Raw genomic sequence first — 25,458 nt, forward strand, 5'->3', positions numbered from 1 at the left:
TGTGCATAAGTTTGTTGCCAATGCAAGTCTGTATACAACATGGGCATGGTTATCACACTAGGAAACCGGATGATGGACTCAGATACCCACCAAAAGGGGTTCCAGATAACTTGCTGTAATTCATATTCTGGGAGCTTCAAATTGAAGTTCCCATCCATGTTAAACAAACAATTTCTCTGACTCACTGAGCCACCTCTCCTGCTTCACAGGATATAATCTTATAGACTGTGATCTCTAATATATTTTTTGTTTTTGCTTTGTTTTCATATCAGGGTTTCTGTGTTTAGTTTTGGAGCCTGTCCTGGCAGTCACTCTATTGACTAGAGCATCCTAGATATTCCATTCTCTGCTTTCCAAGTTCTAGGATTAAGGTGTATGTCATCCACACACATCCAAATCCCTGATTTAAATTTTGAAGTATTGAAATGCAAAGTAGTAAGATACACTTTAAATCTTAATCAAAATCATTTTATTTAATGAAAATGAGAACCGATGAGTAGTTATTTCTGAAAATTTCACAGTAACACAGGACTTTAACACACACCTTCAGTCTCGGCACTCAGGAAGCAGGAAATATACTGCTAGTATCTGGGTGACAGCATGGACTATATAACAAAACACTATATAGTTACTTCTGATAGGGTGAGGCAGGATACGGTGTAAGGTATCTCTTTTTGTTCTCATTGAGTATGCTGGCAAAAGAAGCATCTGTTTCAGTGTCAATGTCTTCAACACATCTGGGAGAGTTCTATCTTCTTCCACATCTTCAGGAAGTTCTACTGCATATCCTTTGTGAACTAATTCTAGGACAATATCAAGTTTCTTCCCATTACTGCTATCATATAAATGGATTTTTTCCAAGTTGAGACTCCAGTCTGGACATAGATAGAGATCTTGGCCAACAATGCCTTGGAGTCAGCACAGTGAATGAGTCTCTCAAACTCATCTAGAGCTTCCTCTTTGCAGTGATCACTTGAGGGGATGATTCTTCCCAGACTGCATTCTATTGCTTGAAAGGGAAGGCTCAGGAAGTCAGTTCTGAGAGCCCTGAGATCCTTCACTGGGAAATGTTCATTATCTCCAAAGTCCACAAAATAGAGGTCCAAGTTCCCATTGTCCAGGGTACCAAGAATCTGGGCTCGATACCAGGAACCATCTGAAGAATAAGGTACTGCTACAATGTCTCCTACCTGCACAGTCAAGTCTTCAGGCAGACTGTTTTCATAGTACTGGGTAATCTCAATGGTAAGTTGATCCAATTGGAGGTTGTGGGAGCCATTGATTTTGATCCAAAATTGATTAGAGTTTTCAGAAGCAGAAACATAGATTTCTACATGGAAGTCTCATCCTTATGGAAGATGAAGTCAGTACTGGGAACTTCTATCATGGATGTCTCTGGACTGTTCTGGGCACCAGAATTCTCAAGACTGTCACCATTAGGTTTCTCCCAGGAACTTTCTTTTGGTCCTGCAGCAACCATATCACCAACACCTTTGTGGAGATGAACCTCCACGGGTACAGCTGGCCCCATGCTAGAATAGGTATTCTTCCATAAAGCTGCTTCACCAGCTCCACCTGGCTCCATCACTTCTCTTCTCACACTGATTGGTAGTAACGTCCTCTCTGATTCATTATCATGTGGAATTTTGGCTCCAGAAACCTTACAGCTACAACGAATCATCTCGCCACCTCTCCCTATGATTCTGTTCAAAGATGGCTGGGGGACTGAGAGTTTCTCAAACATAGGGAGTTTTCTCTCAGGATCTGATGGATTGCTGCTTTCGCCTTGCACACGTGAACAGGAAAGCCACTGATAAGCAGCACTTGCTCATTGCTTGCATCCTCCGAGTCTATGTCATTCCTAGCTCCTGTCTGTTTCCTCAGCTCTCTAATATTGGTTCCTTGTCGACCAATGATCATCTTCACAGCCTCCTCGGGAATTCGCATCTCTATCTAGATATCATCTTCTCCAACAATTGCCAATGTTTCTTCTCTGCTTTCCCTGTATTGGCAGTATAGGATGTGGACAATCACTGCACTTGCTGGCATTCGAAGTCCCAGGACTATTTTTTGAACAGTGGACAGGTTTGTCCATGAAGTGGCCATTATTCTGGGGTATTTTCTTGTCTGGAGTCCCGCATCTTAGCCTTGCACCGTACTGTCCCCTTGTCCTGGGTGCTACCAGGGCTCAGCAGTCAAGCAGGCAGCTATTTTGCAGCCGCATGCCACGCCCCCGAGGCAGGTCTGCACCAATCAAAGCCTGTCTTGAAGTCTATCAATTGAGTTCCCAGGCTGCAGCCAATCCTAGTGCATGGAGCCTTAAGCAAAGGATCAGGGGATTATAAGGCCAGCCTTGAATACAGAGCAGCACCAATCCTGCCTGACCTGCAGGTGACCATGTCTCAAAGAAAACATAATAACAATGAAAATACAGACACAGACATAAACAAACAGACTGCATTTAACTCATCTAAACCTGCCCTGATGATAGGACCTATACTACACTATGGTTGTTATGCCAAGGGTTTAGGACTCTGTAAATAAACCATAGACAACTCTCAGTTCATCAAATTAGACTTAAAGAAAAATATTCACTTTGTTCTTTTATCTGTGTACTACCTCGGGCAAGTAGACAGCAGTGCAAGACCGAGTTTTGTCACACAATATCTCACAGATGGGGATTATTTTGTATACATTGATTTTTTTAAAATGAAATTAAAAACAAGCAACCCTAACAGGGGATGGTGACACACACCTATTATCCCACCAGTAGGGAGGCAGAGGCAGGGGGATCTCTGAGTTGGAGGGCTGATAAATAATCACTGAGACTTACAGAACAGCTAGGCCTACACTGAAACACCCTAACTCATAAAACAAATAATAAAATGAATTAAAAATTTCAACTGGCTCTGGGTGGTGGTCCAGGACGTCAATCCCATCATTCAGGATGAAGAGGCAGGAGGATACTTGTGAGGTCATGAAAAACCTGATCTAAAAGAGATCTACAGGACAGTCAAGCAAGTATAAGATGGCCTGTCCTCAAAAGGAAAGAAACAATTAAAAATAATTCTTCAACATATACAGCCATCAGACCAATGCATATTAACATCACTTTGAGATTTTTAACTTTCTCAGAAATGTTGAAAAATACACAATCAACAATACCTCATGCTGGTGACCATGTAGGGAGAAAGGATTGCTTATTCATTGCTGTTGGGAGTAAAAAATGGTACAGTCATTTTCACCCTCCCAGCCTCTGGTCCCTCTCCAATACCACCAACCCCCACTCTCATCTACATAGAAGCCTTCCTGGCCTGGGTGATCAGCATGAACTCCAGTTTTCACCAGATAGATGTTGCTGTTTGAAACTCACGTCAAGGAACCTGACTTAAATATATTTCCCATCTGGCCCCTCCCATCTCCTATACCTTTTTCACATCATTCGACCACACCCTCCCACTCAATGGCCCACCAAGTCTACAGCTACAACCTATATGGGCTTTGTATATTTTCGGAAGAATTTCATCATTGAGCAGATATAATCAAAGAAACATCTTGTGCCACATCCTCTTAGTTCTCCAATCTTGGGGCTTGACATATTTAAAATGCGGCCTTCACAACTTGGAGACTATCACAATAAAAAGGCCTCAAGTCAGGCTGCCTAAAGTCATGCTAATGCTTCTGATTGCTACCACCCCTCCTTTTTTTCCTTTTTTGAGACAGGGGTTTTCTATGTAACCCTGACTGTTCTGAAACAAACTCTGTACAAGAGGCTGTCCTCAAAACCAAAGATTTGCATGTGCTTTCCTCTCCCTCTGTGATGGGGGGGGATTAAAGATGTGTACCACAGTATAAGGCTATTTTATTTGACATCCCTTATTGATGGAGCAGGCCTGGTAAATTTTACAACTCTCTGGCTATGACTTTTTTCATTCATGATACTACAACCACCCAACTCCACTTCATGGGCAATCTAGATCCTCCATCTGCTCCCCAGGTCAATGGATGTGCAAAGAATTCATTTGCCCCAAATTCCTTATACAAATTCACCAAGGCACAGGCCTGATGCTGACATCTCTGCTTGTAGATTGGGTGTTCAATGAATGGGCATCAGTACAAAGCAATTAGATTTCTGTCACAGAATGAATTGCTTTCCATGCTTCCCTGGGGTCCCTTAGCTTGTATACCAGGTGTTTTCCACTTTGCACTGCAGTGCTGAGAAAGGTCTTTTAACCTTTATTTTTTTTTTCTTAAAACCTTTGTAAGGGCAGACCTCAGTTTAATGGGTCACCTCCTATTAAATTTTCTTGACATCCCAGAAGATTGAAATGAATTACAGTAATGATTTGCTGCAAAATTAACAATGCAGTGTTTGGTAAGGCACAGAGAGACCTCTTTTACATCTCTGTGTGAAATCCTAGCATAAATCCCCCAAACTAGGTGAAATATAAGTAGAAGATAGAATATATTTATGACATAATTTACTATAACCAATTCATTAAAAAAAACAAGCATCCAGTGTGAGGTGGCACATTCTTTTAATCCCAGGATGTGGGATGCAGAGGCAGGTGTATTTCTGTGAGTGTGAGGGCAACATGGACCACAGAGCAATTCCAGAATGGCCATCACTACATTGAGAATTTCACTTTGTTTTTCTTTACATATTTTTATTGTGAATGTGTTCTGGACACACTCATTCTAGGGCCCACATGTGGAGGTGATAGACAACTTGTGTATTTTGTCATTACCCTTCATTCATGAAAGACGGAAACACAAGTTATTTTCACATATTTGGTGGAAATCCTTTCCAAGATAAGTCATCTCCCAGAACTCAGATCTTCCAATTATTTGTGTTTTCTCCCAAAATTGTTCCCCAACACTATGTAATCTCTCAGAGTGCATGCGCTTCCTGTAGCTCAGGCAGGACTCATACAGTTGTACAACTTCTGATTACTAAAAACTTCAGTACCTGTCTTACACACGCTGAGTTTGAGGTCCATAAGCTTTGAGTGTGTGCCTTTTCCAAACTCTTCAGCTGCTTCCTTAAGTGCAAATTGTATATTTATTTGCTTTCTTCTCTGGAAACATTGTGTAAGCTGCTCTTGCTATAAAACAGGGAAACAGGAGAGCAGTATCGTGCTAGAATATATGACCAAACTACTACCGAATGATAGTTTTTTAAATCATTCCTTTTTTCCAGAAATAATTTATCTGATTAGCCCTGGCTATTCAGTCACTTTTTTTTTTGTCGACTAAGATGAACACAAACAATGAAATATGTCTCAATCTGCCTACCAACTGCTAGAAATAAAGGTTTGTCCCAAAATTGCCCCACTAATTATTTCAGGTGGGGACACATGTATCCATATCTGACCTTGATCTTTCTTAGTACCTCATGATGACCTGGATGAGATGGCATTAACCATGAGCAGCATGGCCCACCACAAAAAGGATTTGATGCTGAGGATGGCCCAGTCTGCCCAAGAACTAAACCATATCCATTTGAATTTTGTCATTTTTGAAGGCAAATGATCAGTTCAGAGCTCACACAGTCCTCTGACTTGCAGTTGTTCGGATGAGCCTCAAACAAGATAACATTAAAAGTATGAGCCTGGATATTTTTTATTTTCAACTTTTCCACTGATTTTTATTCTTCATATGGAGTCTAATTGTTTGCAAACATTCAACAAATACAGCCTCGATTTCTAAGATATGTCAGCTCTACATAATGTCCCAATTTAAGGGCTTTCCTGTGACTAAACCTATTTTTGAAATATTATAGAATTTATTCAAACAGGGCTTGGTGGCACCTGCCTTAGATCCCAGTACTTTGGAGACAAAGGGAGGTGAATTACTGAGAGTTTGATGCAAGTTGATTTACAAAGTGAGTCCCAGAATAGCCAGGGCAGTGACACAGAGAAAACTTGAGTGAAGAAAACAATAGAAATGTTAGTCACAACACCTTAGTTGGACAAGACTGTTTTTCCTGGTATTTGGCAGAAAGCAGATGAGGACTCAAAGGCCAGGCTTCAGGGTTCGACTACAAACTGATCCAAAGCCTGCTTAGGCTACAGAAAGTAGACCAGTCACAACTCAAAATATGAGATCAGCCTCACTCTGCATACCAAATGATGGGAATAAAGCAATGTCCCACCATTGCCCCTCTAATTTTTCAGGTGGGGCAGCATGTATTTTTAACTGGCCTTGGACATTCTTAGTATCAGATGATGAATTGGGTGAGTTGGGATTAACCAGGAGACGCAAGACATTCCACACAAGGGATTTGATGCCGAGGACCTCCCAGTCTGCTCACTGAACTAAACTTCCTCCATTTGAATTTTGTTTCTTGAGAAGGCAAATTATCAGTTAATAGCTCAGAAATCTGTAATCTGTGTTTGTCATGATGGGCATCTGACTAAATACCATTAAAACTGTGAGCCTATGTTTTTGCTGTTTTTCAATTTTCCACTGATTTTTATTCTTCAAATGGAGTATCATTGATTGCAAACTTAAAATGATTGTGGTCTCCAAGCACTGAGAATTGTACCTTCCAATGGTGTCCCATTGTAGGGGCTTTCCTGTGAATTAGCATAGTTTTAACACAAGGTATTCAAACAGGGCTTGGTGGCCCCACTTTTAATCCCAGCAATTTGTAGGCAAAAGGGGCTGAATTTCTGTGATTTGGGGCAAGTCTGATGTGCAAAGTGAGATCCAGATGAGCCAGGGTTGACACTCAGAGAAAACCTGTGTCAATAAACCGAAAGAAATGGTAGGCACATATAATACATCTACACACCCCGTTGGTGCAAAAAGATAGTTTCACCATGTATTTGGCAGAATGCAGATCAGGATTCACAGGCCAGGCCTCAGGGTTGCCTACAAGGCAACCTTATTTCAAGTAAGAAATAAAACTCCCCACAAAGATATGGTTTTCAAAAAACAGAAATAATCATACACTCTTATTGTTATCAGAGGATGTATAAGATACAGTCCCGGTGGCATAGACCTATAACCCTGCTACTTGTGATGCTGAGGCAGGAGAATTGCAAGTTTGAGGGCAGGCTGTCTACAGAGTGAAATTGAGGTCAACCATGGATATGTGGCCAAAACATTCCATGGATAGTATTCCTATAATCCCAGCACTCAGGTGACAGAGACAGAGATATTTCTGAGCACCAGGTAACTTAGAGGTACATGCTGTGACTAGGATGCAAAAGATACAAAGATAGAGGGAGAAAGGGAGAAAGAGGTATAGATTTAAGACAGAATGTCTTTACTTAAGTCTAGCTATTCTGGAAATCCCTTTCTAAACTAACTCGGCCTCAAATTCTCAGCTCCTCTCACCTCTGCCTCCCAAGCACTACAAGAACAGAATGGCATAATTCTTGTCAATTGGGCAGTCAATTAAAGACCAGGCTGACCTAAAGAGTAGCTAGGTCAGGCACAAACTCTGGTTATAAAGTTATGATCTACCACACACCTAAGACTTATTTTTTAAATCAGTGGATTATTTCCCTTAATGTTTGTGTTTTTGTGTGTCTGCCTCTTGTGTGTGGAGGCCCATAGTATAGAAAGGGATTTTCAATTCCCTGGAATCAGATAAACAGACATATGTGGTATTCCTAATGAAAGTGCTAGGAATCAAATTACAAGCTTTTAGGTTAACAAGCCCATTCTTTGTTCTGTGCAGAAGTTTGTTGTCAGTACATGTGTGCGCAAAGATGGGCATGCTTAACACACTAGGAGAATGGATGATGGACTCAGATACCCACCAACTGGGGTTCCAGATAAATTGTTGTAAGCCATCTACTGGGAGCTTTGAATTGAAGTTCACATACATGGTAAACAAAGAATATCTCTGACTCATTGAGCCATCTCTCGTGCCCCACAGAATACAATCTTACAGACTGTCATCTCTAATATGGTTTTTGTTTTGTTTTGTTTTTATGTCAGGGTTTCTTGGTTTAGTTTTGCAGCCTATCCGGGCAGTCACTCTATAGCCTAAATAGTCCTAAATAGTCCTTTCTCTGTCTTCCAAGTTCTGGGATTAAAGGTTTGTGTCACCTCCACGAATCCAACTCCCTGATTTTTTAAAGTTTTGATGTTTTGAAATGCAAAGTAGGAAGATACAATCTAAATCTTACTCAAAATCTTTTTATTTAATGAAAATGATAAATGATGAGAAGTTAGTTCAGAAAACTTCACACTTGAAGCCTGGGCTACATAAGAAAGCACTATGTAGTTTCTTCTGATAAGCTGAGGCAGGATAGGGTATGTGCTGTCTCTTCAGGGCTCTTTTTGGTCTCAATGAGTATGCTAGCAAAAGAAGTATCTGTTTCAGTGACCATGTCCTTCAAGACATATGGGACAGTTCCATCTTCTTCCACATCTTCAGGAACATCTACTGCATATCCTTTGCAAACTAATTCTAGACCAGTATCAAGTTTCTTCCCATTATTGGTATCATATGAATGGATTTTTGGCCAAGTTGAGTTTCCAGTCCTGACATAGCTAGAGATCTTTGCCAGCAATGGCTTCAATTCACCAAAATGAGTGAGTCTCTCAAACTCATCTAGAGCTTCCTCTTCCCACTGTTCACCTGAGGGGGCGATTTGTGCCAGACTGAATTTTATTGCTTGAAAGGGAAGGCCCAGGAAGTCACTACAGAGAGCCCTGAGATCCTTCAGTGGGCAACCTCCATTATTTCCAAAGTCCACAAAACAGAAGTCCAAGTTCCCATTTTCCAGGGTACCAAAAATCTGGGCTCGATACCAGGAACCGTCTGCAGAATAATGTTATGCTACAATGTCTCCTACCTGCACAGTCAAGTCTTCAGGAAGAATATTTTCATATTGCTGGGTCATCTCAATGATAAGTTGATCCAACTGGTGGTTGTGGGAGCCAATTATTTGGATCCAGAAGTTGTTAGGGTGTTCATAAGCAGAAATGTAGATGTCTAAACTCTCATCCTTATGGAAACTGAAATCAGGAATGGGAACTTCAATCAAGGACATCTCTGGACTGTTCTGGGCACCAGAATTCTCAAGTCTGTCATCCCAAGGTTCCTCCCAGAAAATTTCTTCTTGTCCTGTAGCAACCATATCACCAGCACCTTTGGGAAAAGGAACCTACACAGGTACAACTGGCCCCATGCAAAAACAGGTATTCTTCCATAAAGCTGCTTCACCAGCTCCATCTGGCTCCATAGCTGAGAGTTACAGAACAGACAGGCCTACACTGATAAACCCTAACTCATAAAATAAAGAATAAAATTAATTAAAATGTTAAACTATCTTTGTCGTGGTCCATGCCTTTAATCCCATATTTCCGAAGGCAGAGGCAGGCAGATATTTCAGAGGTCATAAACAATTCATCTATTTAGAGAGCTCTGGGACAGCCAGAAAAGTATAAGTTGGCCTTCCTGGAAGGAAAGAAACAAATAAAAAATAAAAAAATATCCTTCAACATACATAGCCGTCATATCAATGCATATTAAATGACTTTGAGATTTATAACTTTCAAAGAAATGCTGAAAAACATGCAATCAACAATAGCTCATGCTGGTGACCGTATGGGCAAAATGATGGCTTAATCATTGCTGTTGAGAGAAAAAAATGGTACAACCATCTTCTCCACCACCCCTACCTACAGCCTCTCCTCCCAACCCAACACCACCTACCCCACTCTCATCTACATAGAAGCCTTACTGGCCAACTTACCCTAGTGATCAGCAGGAACTTCTGCCAGAAGCAGAAGCCTGTTTAAGAAATGTTTAAACTGTGAACAGGTGTTAAAATTTATTTACTGAAGCCCACAGTGAAGGAAAATCAGATATTTGTATATCTGTTCAAACAGCAAGAACATATTTATGAGTCCTAGAAAAACTACAGATTTGGGCCAGCAGCATGTACATTTTTCTTCTGTCCAGAGAGCCAGGTATGGCTTGGACCGAGGTGCCTTTGGCGTGATGAAAAGACCTTTATATTTGTATTTACCTGACAACCAAAATAGAACTAAAAGCCTTGAACTTCAGACTGAATAGTAGTAGTCACTACTTTATCAGCCAACATGCTGACTATAGTCTTGTGGATCTGACTATCTGATCCTGTCAATCTGACAACCATTAATATTTCAGAGATCTGAGAAGGGTATATTTGATCCATATCAAAAAAGTGACAGAAGACAGAAGCCAGTCCATATACAATTATCCATACCCAAGTGTCTCCATTATCACTGGAGGCAGATGTCTCAAGGAACAGCAATCTTCGCCAGGCCTATAAGGTGAGAGTTTTTTTTCTCTCTGTTGAAGAGGGACATGGAAAGACTGACCTTGTTTTCTCTAGGCAAAGAGGGTGCAATCAATTTTCCAGTGTCCAGCAGCTTTGTCCACAGAATTGGCCAGGTCCTGGCAGACAGCAGGTATCACATCTGAGCATCTCGCTCACTGGTCAGCATCATCATTATCCAGGTGCAGGAAATGGGGTGCCTCATAATCTTCTTTGGAGACTTTGGGTCATTGTCAGGATCTGGCAGTCTGATATTATAAACAGTTAAGATAACATTTTAAATGCCATATTCTGCAGGTCTCTGAAGCATTAGAGGATTGTCTGTTTAGTTACTTGCCCTAAGCACACATTAAGCACACAGGTGGTTTGGTAAGGTCGTATTTTTGTAATTAAATAATTTTTAGTCTGACTGTAACTGGTTTTAACTTAGGAAAATATTTGAAACTTAGCACAGCTGAATTTAAAACTGCAAAGAGTTACCTTATATTCCTTAAACAGTAGATACATTTACATATTTTAGCTACTTGCTTAAAATTAACTTCTTTCTGAGACAGGGCTTTTCTGTGACTTTGGAGCCTGTCCTGGAATTTGCTCTGCTGACCAGGCTTGCCTTGAACTCACAAAGATTCCCCCCCTGCCTCTGCCTCCCGAGTGCTAGGATTAAAGGTGTGTGCTACCAACACCCTACACTTAAATTCTGAAAGCATAAACTGTAACATCTTATAATAGATTAGCAGCTTTTATAAAACAAGAACTTTACATAGTCAGGCTTTGCTTAAAAATAATTCTAAATTGAAGCTCTTTAAGTACAAACATTAATAAAAGCATTTTAAAAACAAACATTTAAAAAATGGTTTTAAAAAAGAAATTCAAATTCCCTTAATGTCTTTCTGTAATATATAGAAGCATCAACATTTATATCTTAATTGAAAAACTTGTTTCTAAGATGGTACCTCTAATTTCCATGTGGTCTTTAGTCAAGGTGGAGGTTTAGTATCTTGTCTCAACTTCAGGAAAAAGTCAGCCATGTGACCAGTTTGCCATGCAGCTGGGTACAAAATGGCGGTGACCTCCACCATTTGTTTCAGCTGTATGCTTGTAACAGAACTTAGGTTATTACAGGAAACAGAATATTTTAAAACAAGTATTCATAATTTATTTGAGAAATAAAAAGAAATTTTAAATCAGAATTAACTTAATATGGTTAAAATTTTAACTCATTTTACCAATTTTAAAATTTACTATTTGTAGACATGAGAAACCATAATAAGCAGTTTACATTTTTCTTTGACTTTTAACAACTTTTCCTCTGGCCTTCGACAATTGCTTTAACCCTCTATCTCTTTCTCTATATATTCAGCTCATTCCTCTGATTTTCTTAGACATTCTTAGACAATTTTTTCCCTTTTTCTCATTATTACCTTATTCTACATTTTTTCTCATTTCTTAGTCAACATAAAAACTCTTATCAAAGTCCATCTTAAGGTTGTTTTTAATAACTTTAAGGCCGTTTCTTTAGAACGTCTGGATCAAGCCAGATAGTTCATCTGCCCCAACTTCATGTGCTCAGGGAAGAAACCTGGGGGGAGGTGCTGCTGGTAATCCCAGACCCTCTGCCAATGCAGGGGTGGGGAAAAGACCCCCATGGTCCCCCTGCATACCATGTGTGTGGATCACAAAGAAGGCCAGGGAGTCAGGCAGATGGTGGCCTTTCAGCCATGTGCTCAGAGCAGGGAAATTCCTGCTGCATGAAAGGACACATGACAGGATGGCAGTTGGGGCAGAGACAGCCCCACTTCTCATGCCTCAGACCGTCAGGTGAGCATAGATAAACAGACTTACGTACATCAGCCTGGCTCAGCATGAGGGCCACAACAATGGTTGAAGTTCAGAGTAGCAGGCTCAGAGGACTCCGCTGCAGCACACTCTAACCTGTACCATAAGAACTCCTGTACCATGCCACGTGCTCAGGGTAGCAAGAAAAGACCCCTGACCCACGCATGCCAAGTGTGTGGGCAGTAGGGACAGAAAGAGATATTTCACAAACACACAGCACAAATGTGAACCTTGGACAGACAGCACATTCGGAAGGCTGCTGCCCGCACCTCCACCCTAAACAATTCTTGTAGACCTACTTACAGATGCTGCTAGTGACCATATTTACAAAATTAACAGAAACAGCAGTCCTGAAAACATAAAACTGACACAGCACTGAAAAGAATGCAGGCAGAGTATGTATTGCAACATATCAGATAACATAGATAACAAACCTGCTCAACTGCCCAGTCACCCAGCCCATTCCAACACTCCAGGCTTTACAGAAACTGTACAAAAAAAAGACTGGAAAAGAAAGTTACTTAATGTGGCACCACAAGACTCAATGAAAGGGGGTGTCATAACTTTAACTGACTAAGGTCCTTAACCTCCATCCAGGGGTCAAAAGTCAGACCGAGTGGGGAAGACAAAAGAGAAATCAAAGACACACAGACAAAAACTAACAAACATCTGTTTCCACCTAGACAGACAAAACCACTCCAGAAATAGATGGCTGGGAGGGCATATAACTTCCCCAATCCAGGAGAACTGCCGTACCCTCACCGGCTCCCTGATGGGAATCTCCCAAGCACCCCTGAGGTATCCGGAGACTTCCTGGAACATCTTCCAGGGTGGCAGTTGGTGATCTCCTAGCATGTCTGTTGATCACACTCTGTCTCTTCCCAAGGCCAGAGCTCTCGTCTCTTCCTGAGACATGAGAGACTGCAAAGCACAGAACCAGATTTCAGCCAACACAAAAGCACAAAGATGCAGACAATACAGGATACCTGCTTACCTCCAAGATTGACTCCACTCAGGTGAATGGTAGTTGCAAGTACCAGATGAGCCCCCAAATGTAAAACCACCAGAAGCTCAGGCATCCAGGATCTCATCCCAGGACTGTGGCCACCTCAATCACCATTTGGAGTAGAAAGCTTGATGCAAACTGCATGAGGCTTTATTATAGTTGTTTAACGAGCTAACCCCATGTTAGCTCGGGCCTTTCATCCATCCACCATGGCGGATGGCTAGGAAAGACAGTTCAAAGAGTCTGCATAGAAATCTTATTGGGAAGCATAAGAGGAGTGTCTAGGGGTATGCACAGGCTCTTGATTGCTGTGCCTCCAGGCTTGGAGGGTTTGCCCTGTGTTGATTGGTCAACTGGTTGTTATGGCCCATAGGCCCTCCCAGGGCAGTTGCTATGCTCTTTGAGTCATTGCTGTGCACTTGTCCGTAAAGCACACCCAGAGCCATAAAGCATAGCACCACCAGATAACTTCTGATTAGTTCCTTGCCATAAGGCAGGCATCTGACCTCTTAGTGATGAAGACAGGTCAGACAAGCAAGTATTCGGCTGTTATGGCTGCCGAAATGGGGAGCTGTTCCCTTCAAATGAAGCTTCCCCTAAAGCTACATATTCAGTCACTTCTGTGTCACTATTGGTCTCACCTACTGTGGGTTGACCATTGTTTGCAGTTCTACCTGGGGTTTGAGCATCTAGCTGGTTCTCATTTGGACAACATTTTGCATCCTTCCTGCATGATCATCATGGAGGGAATTTTCCAAACTATAGTTCATGTTGAAAAAAGAGCTTCCAGAGTATCTGCCTGGAGATATGGACTTGTCAGAGGTAAGGAGAAATAGGTGACGATGGGAATGAGTTGACCCCTAAATGTCTTTAGAATTCACAGTTATCTCTATCTATCCTTCTGAAAATTTCTGAGTATTTTTTCCTTTGTACTTATAGCATTGGTTGTTCAATCAGATGAATAAAAGAAAAAAAATATCAGAGAAAAACTTGTGTGCATAGGTAGCATGCTGGATGGAAATCTACGTTCTGGCAATAACTCACAAACACACACAATTGTGTGTGGCTCTATATACATAAAGTAGGTAGCACAGTAGGATGGGTATTATGCAATACAGCAGGGCTAGTGTTGCTTTACTCAGTAAGTGATAATATGGCTCCATGGTGGTACCCGGTTTGACCCAGGATAACTGGGTCCTGTAATGCATACACAAAGTTTCATTTTCCACAAATGTCCCAAGCTGCATCAAACATTGAGGAATCTACAAGACTGTAGGATTCTCATTAATGTACCAGTATCATGGCTGTTCGGGCTGCTGCAGACAGGGACAAGACAGAGAGAAACCTGAATCTCATAGTCAATCGTTAATGGCAAGTTCCATATTTTGATTCATACCTGGGTACAAGCACAGACAAAATGTTCCATGAGGAGAGGCTTTTGTTGAAGGAGTACAGAGACAATTCCTTCCATTACTTTTTTGGAGCTTCAGAGTAAACCTGCTGGTCACCATATTCATCTGATGATACCATACGTCCTAGGGATCTCTCACAACAAGAAATCAATGAGGACCTTAAGGGTGATGAGCATTGATTGATCAGGTTTCCACTGTTGGGGGACCTGGATGCATTGGGACATTGGGGTTTTTTGATGTTTATTAGGGATTGGAGTGTCCTTCGAGATTGGTTACATTAGCTTTTCGGTGTAAAGTAGGGGAGTCTGAGACATTTTCAAATCAAAGTGTTTACATAGGATGGTTGATTTTGGACCCTGGAATGCACTGGAATTCCGTTTTGTACTAGAGGACATGGAGAGAGAAATGCAGACTTAAATTCCTTGCAGGATATTTTTCTTTAATTTAAATGGGGAAAAATCTCATTTCCCATATCAATCAGAGTTCTCTCTCTCCTATTCTCTGATGCACCCCACCCACGAACACCACAGTCCCAACCCCACCTCAATCCCACTGGCCATCAACTCCCCAGGGAAAGTGAATTATTCCATGGTGGATCATCAATGCCTATCACATCATTTACATTAGGGCCTAGGAACTGCCCTGTGTATTTAGACTGAGAGAGTATTCCTCCATGGGAGAATGGGCTCCCTATGTCTTTCATGCAATAGGAATAAATACTGGTTCCACAGCAAGAATCCCCATGGACTGCCCAGGCCTAACTGACTCTCAAGTTCAGAGGTCATGTCCAGTCCTATGCTAGTTACCCAGCAATCCATCTGGGAACCATGAGCTCCTCCTTGTTTAGGGCAGCCATTTCTGTGGGTTTTCCAAGGCTGGCCTTAACCACTGTGCTCATCACTCCTCCCTCTCTACAACTGGATCCCAGGAGTTTGACGCAGTGCTTAGGTGTGGGTATGTGCTTCCCTTGCAGGATCTTAAGTCATCTGGAAAGCTGATTCCAAACATGCATATGAAAGCAGTTGGAATCTGATTGGAGCATGGAGAACTGTGGAAAATTGGATTAACTAAATGTGGATATGGCGGAGCTTCAGAGTGAACATGCTGCTCACTGTATTCATCTGATGACACCAGAGGTCCTAGGAAACCCTCACAAACAGTATTACTGAGGACCTTAAGTGTGACTAGGATTCAAAGATCAGTTCCCAATTTGGGGGGAACTGGATGTATTGGGAATCTGGAGGAAGTAGGGGAAATTGAGTTGTTTGGAGTCCAAGGTTGTTTCCTTGGACTCCGAATGAATGAAGCTATGAACTACATAGCTTCATTTCCCGAGGGGAAGTAGTTTTAAGTTAGTTTGCATTTTTGCTGTTTCTCAGTGTCTGGAGTGGGAACTAACTCTGCACATGTAAACAGCTGAACTTCACTCAAACACCCACTCATGTATTCACATACTGAAACCTTTTTTTCCCCACCCATCTACTTGCAATGATTCAAACTGTTACACTTTTCTTATAGCCATTTGTTGTGCATTTTCAGGTCATGATTTCTGGCAATTTTATTGCAATAATTGTCTCTTATTACCCTACAGTAGTAAATGGATATTCACTATAACAACTCAGTAGTTATTGAACACAAGTTACATCGTATTTATTGATAATTGAGAAAACGGGAATAAACATTTGGTTTAAAATTCTATATTACATTCTGTAAAATTGCAAACAATAGGAACACAATGATAGTTGCATGAAAACTATTATTAATAAGAGTTCAATATTCTGTTCCATAAAATATACAGAAAATTTTGCAATGATGCTTATTATCAGTAAATTTACCCTGGCACAACCATTCACATTTTAAATTACTGGTGCATTGAACTCTTATCAAATTTATCCTATATTATTTTAATACATGGTTTCATTGTAGTACAGAGAGATATAATGCTGCATATGTAGATTTATTTCCAACAATATTTTTGTGAATAGCCAGGTTATTTCTCAGTATAATGATTTTAAAATGACAATGATCCTAAGGCTTCATAATGCCACCTATCTAACTAAATAAATTTTCAACATGTGCTAACATTTTCCTTCCACTCTTTACATTATAAAGAACCTTATTTTTGTATGATTTATGGAAAAGGAATTCCTTCTTGGGTTGGTCTCTTTCACGAATTTTCAGATGTGCTTTAATTTTGAGATTCTTTAAAAAAATATTTAAAACACTGTATATTTGTTAGGTTTCTTTCCATTGGTGATGCTTTGTTGGGTTTGACTATATGAGCATTCCATGAAACTCACCCAATTTTTAATATTGTGAGTTTACTTCTAGTATTGATTCTGTGCTGATAATTAAGATTTCAGGACCCAGAAGAAGTTTTCCCAAGTGCTTCAAATTTATGAGCTTTCTCTAATGTATGGCCGTATAATGTATAGTTCTCTAATGTATAGTTTTTGCAGATATGAGTAATAGGAAAAGGACATAACATGTAACAGACTCGATAAATATTAAGGATTCTGACTTCCCTGGTTGTGTAGTGTTTTTAAACATGAGAGTCATAGGCACACAGCTTTCCACACTTTGTATATTTTAACATTTTTTCATTAAGTATTCTTGGAAGAAATGTAAGTAGTGAGGTCTTAGTAATGACTTGCCACATGTATTTCAATTGCAAGGCTTCTCTCCAATATGCACTTTTTGTGGAATTTGAAGTGTTGAGATCTGTTTAAAGGAATTGTCACATACATTATACTTATACAGTTTTTCTCTAGTGTGTATTGTTTGGGGAATTTGAAGTTTCGAGCCCTTTTTAACGAACATTTCACAATCTGAATATTTTTAGCGTTTCTCTCCTCTGGGTATTATTTGATGAACTTTAAGAGTTGAGTATTTGATAATGGACTTGGCAATTTATTACAATTGTAAGGTTTCTCTCTAATGTGTATTCTTTCATGAATTTGAAGATCTGAGCCATTGGTACAGGAATTCCCACATTCTAAACATTTGTAATTTTTCTCAATCGAATGTATTCTTTGATGAACTTTAAGGGCTGGTTACTTTTTAATGGATGTCCCACAATCTGAGCATTTATAATGTTTCTCTCCACTATGTGTTCTTTGATGAACTTTAAGATGTGAGAATTCTGTGAATGTCTTTCAACATTCTGTACATTTATAATGTTTCTCTCCACTATGTGTTCTTTGATGAACTTTAAGATGTGAGAATTCTGTGAATGTCTTTCAACATTCTGTACATTTATAATGTTTCTCTCCAGTATGTATTGTTTGATCATATTGAAGATGTGTGTTCCTTTTAAAGGACTTTCCAGACTGAACATTTGTATGGTTTCTCTCCAGTGTGCATTCTTTGATGAGCTGGAAGATTTTAGCCTTTCATAAAAGACTTGCCACATGCATTACAATTGTAAGGTTTCTCTCCAGTATGTATTCTTTGATGATATTGAAGATGTGTTCTCCTTTTAAAGGACTTTCCACATTCTGAACATTTGTATGGTTTCTCTCCAGTGTGTATTCTTTGATGAACTTTAAGATACTTGCCAACAGTGAATGACTTTCCACAATCTGAACATTTGTAAGTTTTTTCTCCAGTGTGTATTCTTTGATGAACTTTAAGAGTTGAGCCATCAGTGAATGACTTACCACAATGTGAACATTTGTAAGGTTTCTCTCCAGTGTGTATTCTTTGGTGAACTTTAAGATACTTGCTAACAGTGAATGACTTTCCACAATCTGAACATTTGTAAGGTTTTTCTGCAGTGTGTATTCTTTGATGAACTTTAAGATACTTTCCATCGGTGAATGAATTTCCACAATCTGAACATTTGTAAGGCTTCTCTCCAATGTGTAATCTTCGATGAACATTAACAGTTGAGCCTTTAGTAAAGGACTTGCCACACATTCATTACATTTGTAAGGTTTCCCACCAGTGTATATTCTCTGATGAGCTTGAAGATGTGAGTCTTTCATAAAGGCTTATCACATGCATTACAATTGTCAGGTTTCTCTCTAGTATGTATTCTTTGATGAACTTGAAGATGTGTGCTCCTTTTAACGGGTTTTCCATAATATGAACATTTGTAAGGTTTCTCTCCAGTGTGTATTCTTTGATGAACTTTGAGGTTTGAGGCTTTCTTAAAGGACTTGCTGCATATTTTATATTTGCAAGGATTTTCTCCATTATGGATCCTCTGATGAAACTGAAATGTTGCAATCTGAGGAAAAGTCTTGTAACATTCTTCAGACATTGAAGGCTTTTCTTCTCCACTGTCTGTATTGGGGATTTAATTGTCATTATAGAATTTGAAGAGAAGGATCTTTATACATTATGTTACCTCACTTGACCTCATGGAAATCTTTTGAAGAAATATAAGCAACTGCAATTTGGTGATGCTAATTAAAATATGTATATGTGTAAAATAATTTAACTGTCATTTGAAATAGATTGCAAAGAGCTGGGCAATGTCCCTTTGTATGCTGTGACTACATGTTTCCTCTGTTGTTACTTGTCTATTTTTATTGTTAAAACAATTTTATTTTATCTACCAATCTCTAATTCCTCTCCATGGCATCCTACCACTTGCCTACCTTCTCCTAAACCCACTCCCATCCTCTCCACTCAGAGGATGAGGCCTCCCATGGGGAATCATCAAAGCCTACCACATCATTTGGGGCATGTCCATAGCCTCTCCCTCTGTATCTAGCTTGTGGATACAATCTCTCCATAGTAAGGGTATCCAAAATGCCAGTTCATACACTATTGATAATTACTGGTTCCAATGCCAGCAGTCCAATAAGCTTCCCAAGCACCCAACTGTCACCCCCATTCAGGGGACACATTTCAGTCTAATGCAGGTTCCTCAGATGTCAAGACTGGACTCATTGAGGTACACCATGCTTGCTTCAGCTGCTTCTGTGATTTCCCAACATGATCTTGACTCCTTTGCTCATATTATCACTCCTCCCTCTCTATAACTAGAATGAAGAAGTTTGGCACAATGCTTAGTTGTGTATCTCTGCATCTAGTGATATCAGTTAATGTAAGAAGCCTCCATGATGTTAATCAAGGAAGTAATCAACATGATTTTATGGAAAGGTCAGTAACATACCCTTTCAATTATTGCTTAGATTATTCAATTGGTTCTTCTTTGTGAATTTCTGGGAATTTCCTTAGTGCTAGGTGTCTGGTTAATCTGTAAATGCCTCCCATTAACAAAGTATCTCTTTCCTTGTTCTCTCTTTCTGTCTTTCCCCCATCTTTATAATGCTGATCCCTCATGTTCTCCTCCCTCTTATCTTTTCCCGTGCTCACTCTCTTATTATACTCCTCTCTCCGCCGACTCTCAGTTAGGTCAGGAGAACTTCTGTATTTCCTACTCTGGGGGGAGTTCATGCATTTCCCTTATCAATTGATGAATAAAGAATTTACTGGACATTAGAAAGGCAGAAATTAATTAGGCAGTAATGTCAAACAAATAGATAGGGGGAAGGAAGACATTGTCAAGAGATAACATGTAGCTCTCATGGAGGCCAGATACCAGGTTATCACCTAGGTAAGCCAAAAACACAGATTAATATAAATGGGTTGACACAGGAAAACCTCCAGCACCACATCTGCTACCATTGGATCCTTGGCCTGCACACACCTGGAGAGGTGAATGCCTTTGCCCCTAATTTAGCCCCTAAATTTTAGGCCCTAATTTCCTGGGGCTCATAGTACTCCCAAACCCTACCCACTGAAACCCAGACACCTCACAACAGAAGCAGCCTACCCTCACAACAAATTTTCCACCATTACAAGTGTTGTCAAAGGACCATTTGCCCTATCTCCACCTAGGGAGGTGTGTGACTGGGCACCCCATGACACAAACCTAAACCTGGTGGCCCTTTCCCTCTTCATTCTATTGGCCTGGGATATATCACATGTGCATTCCACCTACTTAAACACAGATGCCTGGGTACAGCATTCCTAGAAGCCAAAAAATCCAACAAATTCTTAATACAAAGTATCCAGGAAAATCTGGGACATTGTAAAAAGACAAAACCTAAAAATAATAGTTATATTAGAAGGTGAAGATGTCCATCTCAAGGTCACAGAAAACATATGCAACAAAATCATAGAAGAAAACTTTCCCATCCCAAAGAATAAAATGCCTATGAAAGGAAAAGAACCCTACTGAAAACCAAATAGACTGGACCAAAAAACAGTCCCCTCCAAATGTTAATCAAAACAAAACATACAAAATAAATACAGAATCTTAAAAGCTGCAAAGGAAAAATGCCAAGAACCACACAAAGGCAGACCTATCACACTTATACTTGGCTTTTCAATGGAAACTCTGAATGAGAGAGGTCCTAGATACAAGTTCCACAGAACTAGTAAAAAATGGACGCCATCCCAGACTACACCCCCAAGGGTCTTAATTACTGTAGAGGGAGCATATCATATGTTCCATGACAAAACCAGATTAAAAATTATCCCAAAATCCAGTCGTACAGTAAGTACTAGAAGGGAAACTCCAATCAAAGCAAGTAAGCTACAGTCACAAAAATATTCAAAATAGATAATGCCACATTCAAAATTCCAAAAGAGGTAAACACACACACACACACACACACACACACACACACACACACACTACTGCCAATAACAACAAATCCAAAAATAAAAGGAATCAATATCAAAGGTTATCCATAATTTTAATATCAAATGTCTCAGTTTGCCTATAAAAAGACAGAGGCTGGCAGAATTTACAAGAACACAGAATTTATCCTTCTCCTGCATGTAAGAAATACAATTAAACTTCAAAGATAGAAATTATCTCAGATTAAAAGTTTGAGAAAAGATTTCTATAATGAATTGGACCTAACAAAGAATGATGTTTAATGACCCTAATATGGAATAAATTAGACATCAAAATAAAATTAATCAAAAGAGATGAAAGGTCATTTCATATTCCTGACAGGAAAAATCCATAATGATGAGTCTCATTTCTGTATATCTATGCCCCAAATAAAAAGGTATACACATTTGAAAACGAAATATTACTAAATTTGAAGACACATATTAAACCCCACACCCTAAGAGTGCAAGACATTTACACGCCACTCTCACCACTGAACCAGACAACTAGATGAAAACTTAAGACAGAAATAAAAGAACTAAAAGAAGATATGACAATATTGGGTTTAACAGACATCTGCAAAACATTTCATCCAAACAAAAAGAATATATATTTTTCTTAGAACCCATTGGAACCTACTCTCAAACTGACAACATAGTCAACAACAAAGCAAACCTCAAAAGATAAAGTAAAATTGGGATAACACCCTGTGTTTTATTAGATCTCCATTGCTTAAAGGTAGAATCCAACAAGAACACAAATTGAAGAATGTCTACAAAATGATGGAAACTGAACAGTGTTCATTTGCATCACACTTGCTCAAGGAGAAATAAAGAAAGTAATTAACAACTTTCTAGAAGTTATTGAAACTAAATACTCAACATACCCACACTTATGGAAAACATTGAAAGCAGTGCTAAGAGGAAAGTTTATAGCAGTTAAGTGCTACATAAAAGAAATGGAGAACTCCCAAACTGGTGACTTAACAGCACACCTGAATGCTTTGGAAGGAAATAATCAAACTCATCCATGAGAATTAGACATCAGCAAATTAAATTGAAGGCTAAAATCCATAATGTTGAAACAAAGAAAATAATATAATAAATAATTGAAACAAAGAGCTTCTTCTTGGATAATATCAACAAGATAGACAAATCTTTATCCAATCTAACCAAATGTCAGAGACAGAACATGCAAATCAACAAAATGAAAAGGGAAACATAACAACAGACACTGTGAAAACACAGAGAATAATCAGATGAAGGCTTAGAAAACCTGTACTCCACAAAATTGGAAAATTTAAAAGAAATGCACAATTTTCTGGGTAGATATCACTTACCAAAATTAAGTCAAGATGAGATAAGCAATTTAAGTAGACCTATAACCATTAATGATATAGTAGCAATGACCAAAATCTCCCAGCAAAAATAGTGCAGAGTCAGATGGTTTCATAGCAGAATTCTACCAGAAATTGAAAGAAGAGCTAAAACTGATAACACTCAAATTGTTCCACAAAATAGAAGCAGAAGGGAAATTGCTACATCTGTTTATGAAGAAACAATTAACTTGGGACTCAAAACACAGAAAGACACAACTAAGAAAAAGAACTTCAGAACAATCTCCCTCATAGATATTGTTGTAATAATACTCAATAAAATACTGGCAAGTCAAATCCAAGAACACATCAAAATATCATCATCTACCATGATCAGGTAGGCTTTAACCAGAGATGCAGGGGTTATTCAACATACAATAATCCATCAATGTAATCCACTGTATACACAAACTAAAAAAGAAAATAAAGCACATGATAATCACACTAGATGCTGAAAATGCCTCCAAAATATCCCACTCACTTTCAAAATGAAGACCTTGGAGAGAAAAGGGATAACAGTAACATTATGAAACAGGATAAAGGCCACATACCGACAGACACCAGTGAAGATCAAACTGAATCAACAGAAACTCAATGTGATTCCTCGCAAATCAGGAACAACGCAAGGTTGTCCACTCTCTCCATGTGTCTTCAATATTGTTCTTGCAGCTCTAGCTAGAGCAATGAGACAGGAAAAGGAGACCAAGTGGTTATAAATCTGAAGGCAAGAAGTCAACTTTCCAATATTTTCAGATGCAATGATAGTAATGAAGGACTTAAAAACTAACAAAGAAATAAAATAGGGAGGTTTAGAAAAACCTCCCACACCAAAAGCATGTGGCCTGACTTAAAATTCTAACCAAGGCCACAATTACTCGAGTCCCTGGAATTTCCTAGTCAGCCGCAATAACTCCGTTACAAAGACCTAAAGATAGCCTAATTAAGGGTCACCCTTCCATGGGGTCATGAAGATAAGAACAGATTATCCCACTGGTTAATGTAGCAACAATTGACAAGAGAGCCCCTGAGAAACCAAAAATAGCTGCAATTACTGTTTGCTCAGGCAAGAGGGATCAGCACATTCTGTGGGCTGTTGACCCAACTGGTGAGTCAGGAGACCATCTGGCCCCAAAGATAAGAGACCTTCAACAGACCTATGACTCTCGCTATGTATCCAAACCCCCTACTCCCCTAAAAACTTGTGGTTTCTTGCTATAAAAGAGGCCTGCAATTGAGGAATGAGGCTTCCTTTGTCTGCTGGACTGGGAGGCCCATTTGTTCAAATGCCCTGCAATAAACTTACCTCTTGTTTTTACATCAGCTGGACTGGACATTGAGTTTTTGGTGGGAAACCATACAATTTGTGGAGGCTCCTCGATCTGAGGGTCTTTCAGTTTACATAAGTGACTCAAAAAATTCTATCAGGGAACTCCTACACCAGATAAACACCTTTATGAACAGGAGGGAATACAAGATAAAATAAAAAAAATTGCTCTTTAAAATATCAACGAATAGCAAATATTGAAAGAAAAATACTCACATCTATATGGAAAAAGAAAAAAACAAAGATAACAAAAAATATCTGTAGAAAAAAAGAAACTTTCAGAGGCATCATTATCTCTGACTTTAAGTTCAATTATAGAGCTATAGCAATTAAAAAACCTTTTTTTGGCACAAAAAAACAGACAGGTATAACAATAGGATCTAATTGAAAACTCTGATATTAATCAATCCATATGTACACCTGATTTTTGAAAAAAAGCTAAAATTATACACTGAAAAACAAACATATTTGACAAATGATGGTCACATAACTGAATGCTTACATATAGAAGAATTTATATCCAGCCACACTGAAATTCCTAGGAGAGAAAGTAGAAGGACCCTGGAATAATTTAGTACAGGAAACCATTTATTAAACTTAAGGGTAGTAGTACACACACTGAGATCTACAATTATTAAATGGTACCTCTTGAAAATGAGAAGCTCCTTTAAGGCAAAGGATATAGTCTGTCAACAAACAAATCAGCAGCCCACAGAACTGAAAAACAGCTTCACCAACTCACATGTGATAGATGGCTGATTTCTAAAAGGAACAAAGAACTCAAGTAGCTAGTCACCAAAACACCAAATAATTCAATTAAAAATTGGGGAACAGAACTTAATAGAGAATTCTCAGTGAGGAATCTAAAATGGCCAATAGCACTTAAGGAAATGCACTGCATCCTTAGCCATCAGGGAAATGCAAATCACACAACTCTGAGATACCATCTTATAACTGTCAGAATGGCTAAAATAAAAATGGTAATGAAAGTTTATGCTGGAGAGCATGTGGAGTCATGGGAATATTCTTCCATGGCTGGTGGGACTGCAGCATTGTGCAGCCAATTTGGAAATCAATATGCCAGTTAATCATAAAATTTGGAATTGATGTACCTCAAGACATAACAACACCACTCTTAGGCATATACCCAAAGATGCACATTCATACCACAAAGACATCTGTTCAACTATGTTAATACCAGCATTAACTGTAAAAGCCAGAACTTGGAAGCAATATATATGCTCCTAAATTGAAGAATGAATAAAGAAAATGTGACACATATACACAGTTGACTACTGCTCAGTGGTTAAAAAATAACATCTTGAAATTCCCTGGCAAATGGATGAAAGCAGAAACTACCTTCCTGCCTCTGGTAACTTAGGCACAAATATACAACCATGTTATGGCCTCTTTCATATGTGGATATTAGACAAAAAGGCAAGGAAAACCAGCCTGCAATTCAGAATTTTAAGAGGCTAGGAAACAAAGAGTACCATAAGAGAGACAATCATGGACCCCAGAGAAGGGCAAATTGTAGAAGCCTGAAGAGAAGCATTTAGGGAGAATAAGAGCATGTGAT

General features: G+C 39.3%; 2 pseudogenes; both read right to left on the minus strand.

Moving 5' to 3' along the window:
• Window positions 1–620: 620 nt before the first annotated feature.
• On the minus strand, window positions 621–2,106 carry LOC100763059 (annotated as a pseudogene).
• Window positions 2,107–8,234: 6,128 nt separating this feature from the next.
• Window positions 8,235–9,206, minus strand: LOC100763352 (annotated as a pseudogene).
• Window positions 9,207–25,458: the final 16,252 nt, after the last annotated feature.

The sequence above is a fragment of the Cricetulus griseus genome, chromosome 9 (assembly GCF_003668045.3).
Source record: "Cricetulus griseus strain 17A/GY chromosome 9, alternate assembly CriGri-PICRH-1.0, whole genome shotgun sequence".
Classification (NCBI taxonomy): domain Eukaryota; kingdom Metazoa; phylum Chordata; class Mammalia; order Rodentia; family Cricetidae; genus Cricetulus; species Cricetulus griseus.